The following is a 5,052-nucleotide window of genomic DNA, read 5'->3' as shown; positions in this document are numbered from 1 at the left end:
GCTGATGAAGTCGGCAATGGTTTAGCTGAATTGTTTCCGGGGCCCGGGGGTCTGTAGATGAGTGTTCCTCTGAGCGTGGTCCGGGGGTTGGTGTGGATCCGGAAGTGTAGGTGTTCGGCGGTGGTGAGTGTGTCTTCGGCGTTAGTCGTGATGCTGATGGAGTTCCTGTAGATGATGGTGATTCCTCCTCCAGTTTGGTTGATGCAGTCCTTCCGGGTGATCTTGTAGCCGTCCGGTATGGCTATGGCGATGTCAGGGGCCGAGGAGGCGTTCATCCAGGTCTCCGTGAGGAAGGCGACGTCTGGTGCTGTGGTATCAAGGAGTTCCCAAAGTTCAACGGCGTGTTTGTGGACAGAGCGGGTGTTGAGCAGGATGCACTTGAGGTGGTTGTTGTTGCTGTGTTCGGTGGGCGGGGTGCAGGTTTGGAGGCAGGTGAATTTGCAGGCTTGGCAGGTGAAGGGTCCGTGGGTGCGCCTCGGGGTGGCTCGGTGGCAGGCGGCTGGTCATCCTGTGTTGAGAGCGGTGAGGGTGGCGCTGTCGTACTTCAGTCGGGTGTCCTGGCCTTGGCTGGGGCCAGGGGTTCTGGCGCTGGGCGCGGTCCAGGCGCGGATGGGCGCAGACGGGCTTGCCTTTGGCGTGCCAGCGGCGCGGCCGCGCAATGGCCTCCATTAAGAAGGGTGCGAGGAAGGGAGGAGCTGCTGGGAGGGGGAACGGGTGTCGAATCAGGCTCGGAGGCGGGGTCGCAGGGGAGGCTGCAGGAAGCGAAGAACGGCGGGAAAATCTAGAGCACAGAGGCAGCAGGGGGGATGCTGACGCGGTGGGGGAGCGGCCTGGCCTGTAACCAGGGTCGAGGGTCAACTCAGTGGTTCGGACGAAACACGTCAAGACACATTTGAGGTATATGGTATGTTATGTGATATCACACAATGGGTGTTATTGTCTTACCTCTAGAATTGGCTGAAGAAGTCCACTCCATTATGGTTCTGGCCGGCTCGGGTGGTTGAGTAGTTAACATTGCTAACATTGCCTCCAGTCACGATAATAGAATGAAGCTTTTGAATTTCCTCCTGTGGCTAGAGTCCAGTTAGATGACCAGAATATTGCTCTATTAAAAGGGTCCGAATGCAGCTATTTTTTGGCTGCAACAGTAGTGGGCTATTGCCAACCTTGTGATTGAGAATGTATGTTTTATCAGTTGTCTTGTCAGAGATTCAAAATAAGGTCATGTCCTCTTTCTATAAATGTATTCATAGATTTATGTGATTTTAAATTTTCCACGTAACACTGTTTTGTGCCTAAAGTTTGATTTCAATATGGCTTTAGAGAAAAATAATAATTCACTGTTATTGTTCAATGTATAATTCCCCTGGGAACACAAGATGATTTGTACTTGATATTAGCGTTTGAAAGTACTGCAGTTGAGAGGGAACAGGTTGGCGAGTTTCCTTGTTTCAGGAGAGCTGGGATGGGAATATCTCCTGCATGGTAAACAGGCATGTACTCCTGCTCTGCATGTCCTTCTGCTTGTGAATCTGGTATCTTGACTTTTGCTTTGGTCCTGGTTTCACACTAATGTAGCATGGGTGTAAAGGTTTAGCTCTGACCACGTTTTTGGGAAGTCTAGAACCTAACTAAGTGTGCCCTCACATTGGGAACTGGACTACTATTCCTACCCTGGGTGCATCACATACAGCAGTGGTGGCAGCATACAATGCATTGTGAATCGTCAGTGTGACCATACCTTTTTCTGTATGTCAAATAGAGTGTGGTCTTCTAACATTCTTTGTACATGTTGAGGGTGTTATGTGCAGTGAGTGTCCAACACATGTGTGGTAGTTGGAATCTGTGTGTTGACTGAGTACAGGACCAGTGGAATTCATTTTGGATGACCCTAGTTTAAGCATGGCACAAGAATGAGGGTGAGGACAGCTTCTCCCAGACAGCGGAAGTCCATTGCCTATATTCCTGTGACTGGAGAGTGGAAACCCAGACACTGAAGTGAGGGTGGACAAAGATAGGACAACCATTAATAAAGTATTGAGATCCCACACTTCATTGTGCGCTATTTTTGCATCATTGATTTCTGCTGTGAGAGCCATCACCTTGTGCTAAGGCTGTGTATGAGGAGCAGCCAGAAAATAGAATTTGAAAGGGAACCAACCCAACCCAGTTTCAACGACGTAGCTACCATTGGTGCAGCAGTGGTTCCAGGGTCCCGAACTCTGACAGCCCATTAAACCCTGATAATTTGTGTATTTCACTACTCCTACAGCAGTGAAAGAGGCCATTTTCCTTGGTTGCAACAAGGCCACAGCATCTGTGCTACACTACTGACCGTGTATGACACTTTAGATAGTGGATTCACATCACACACACCCGACTTTTTTCCAGTTCGAAGTTCTTCTTGAGCAAGGAAGGGGGGTTCATCGGTCGAGTACTTATAATGCTGCTGTGCAACCTGGGCTGGTGTTGTCATGACAGCCAGTCTCCTGAAGTGTCTGGACATCATGTGAAGTCTACACAAATTGCTGGAGAAGCTTAAGGTCTGCCTACCATCTACAAGCCTGCCTGATCAGATAGGGAAGAAGAGTGCTTGGCCCTGTATAATGGGAACTTGTCCAGCACGAGAAGCAAGCTCTGTTCCTGGCAGTCTAAAATAATTGGAAAGTAGAGTGCTTGGCCCTGTATTAGGACAGCCTGTCCAGGACGAGAAGAGAGCTCTGTTCCTGGTAGTCCAAAAAAAGAGCAAATCAGATATTCCAATGCCTCTATCAAGTCACTCCAGGTTCCTGTTGGGGACAAACAAATAATGCTGTTTTCATTTCTCTTTTGCTCTAGGGTGGGTGCCAGCATGTCTCCCCCTGCTGGTACCCACCATTAGTTCCAGGACACTCAGAACAAAGGATAAGTATAAGTTAAAAACACTGGGATTATAAGTACTCGGCCTTCCTTCCTTTTCCAATAGTTAGGCTGCTTTTAACCGTTTTTCCTTTATTAAACCTATTCATTCTTGGTCTTTTTTCACCCCCAATTTTCCTTTTTAGTGTTCAGGTTCTTCAGTTTTTTTCCCTTCCTGTTGTCCCTTTGAGCTTTGGGTGTCTCCATGAATTATTTCCTTCTCGTGGGTTCCCCTCTGTTTCTTTCACAAATCAATTTTAAGGCCCTGCCCCCACCTTTTTGCATTTGTACTGCTTTGGGGTTGACCATGCAGAAGTTGATCCTGGCTCAAAGGCTAGAACTGCCCAAAGAAGTTTGGCTTTGAGCTATGATTATGTTAGAAAAAAAGTAATGTAATCACACCTATCAAAACCCAAAATATATAGTCCCCCTATTTCAAATGTTAATCCCCAGTGTTAAACTGCTTGGTAGCAATGAAGGTTATGTAATTTCAGAACTTAAATCATGCATGATTAGATTTGTCAACAGAATTAGACCAACAGAGGTTTCCCTCAAAAAGAGAAAAAGATCAATACCGAAATTAGAGTGATTGTCAACTTACTGTGGAGATCTGAGGTCCAACTCAGGCTGTTTAACACCATGCGCGCTAGCGTTATTCCGCTCGCACGCTGAGATTTGCGAAAACGCACTTTACATGATGAGCTGGGCTCGTCATCAGCGTGCGAGGAGGCTACGCCATGACGAGCCCAGCTCGTCATCAGCGTGGAAGGGGTTAAGAAATACATATGTTGGGCCCAGCTAACCGGACTTAAATTTGAGGAAGAAGCGACTATGTACCGTGCTGCCCTTACTTTGGCACAACCTGAATAGGGCAGCCAGGGATAAAAACTCAAACTGATTTTGGTGCATTGTAGCTTTGTCATGTGCGACCAAGGATAACCCCTCTGCAATGGCAATTCCTCCGCAGGACTGGACTGATTACTTAACAGTTCTTTATGGCGACAATAAGGAAGATGTCCTGCCCCTCCTCCTATGGGAGTAGGACTGTTCATTGGACTCTGCTTTGTACATTTCACTCCCTGCAAAACAAATAGCTTATTTTTATTCATGGAGGTAGCTGTTCGGGTGCAATGAAACTGACCAGATCCCAGTAGCACTTTGGGGCAAGTACCTCTGTTTCACCACTGCTAGAAGACAGGAAACATCCCAAGTTCTTGGGCTAATAATTGTATCTTTACTATGTACAAGAGGCCCTCTAAAGCCGCCCAACATTTATCAACAAATAGCGATTTTGTGAGCAACACTTCTCTAAAGTGTACCTAAGAATCTTCAGACATGGGCTATAGACAATGAAATTATACAATGTGAAGAGTCAGGCTTGAAAGCCTACTGTTCTACTCTTGATAATACCATTGTTGTGTAATCCATCCAGGAAAGGTACATAGGGACCAAAGGACAACCGGTCTTGAGCACTTTACATTTTTCATGGCTGCTTTTAACTGAGGGGACAGACCTACCCTTTGAAGAGAATTTGTTGAACTTAAAATTGCATCAGGCCTTCTAAAGCTAATAATTGCTATTCACTCCTCTACCTTGTGTAAGGTGTTAATGAGAAGTTAGGGGTTATCTTTGAAGAAAAGGTCCAGAATAGATGAAACTGGCATTTCAAATAACTCCTTTAATTTTTTTCATTTTATATACATGGTCTGCTGGGATTTACACACTTGTGCAGTTTCCCCGCAAGGATTGACTTGCATCATCTGAATTAACTATTCTCTTATTCAACTTCTAATTTGAACACTGTTTCAAAGAGTAAGGTGGTAGCATTTAGAGGTAGGAGGGTAAAATGTATCCCATACAAACGGATGCTGGGACCAGGCCCGGACTGGCCGTTGCGGACACCGGGCAATCCCCCGGTGGACCGCATGGGTGGGGGCCGGTTTTGGGCCCCTGGGGGCCGTTTTTGTTACAAGGCCGTTTTTGCAGGATAACTGCAAAATCGGCCCTGTAACAAATCGGCCGTAAACCGGCACTGCCAAAGAGTGCAGCCGCACCACCAACCCCCCGGGTGGCCGGCCGAGCACTTTGTCAGGGCCGGTTTTGGCTCCCAGTCCGGCCCTGGCTGGGACAGGACAAAAAGTGGAGAAACCCTTC

Source organism: Lissotriton vulgaris, chromosome 7, assembly GCF_964263255.1.
Source record: "Lissotriton vulgaris chromosome 7, aLisVul1.2, whole genome shotgun sequence".
Classification (NCBI taxonomy): domain Eukaryota; kingdom Metazoa; phylum Chordata; class Amphibia; order Caudata; family Salamandridae; genus Lissotriton; species Lissotriton vulgaris.
This window is presented reverse-complemented; position numbering follows the sequence as displayed.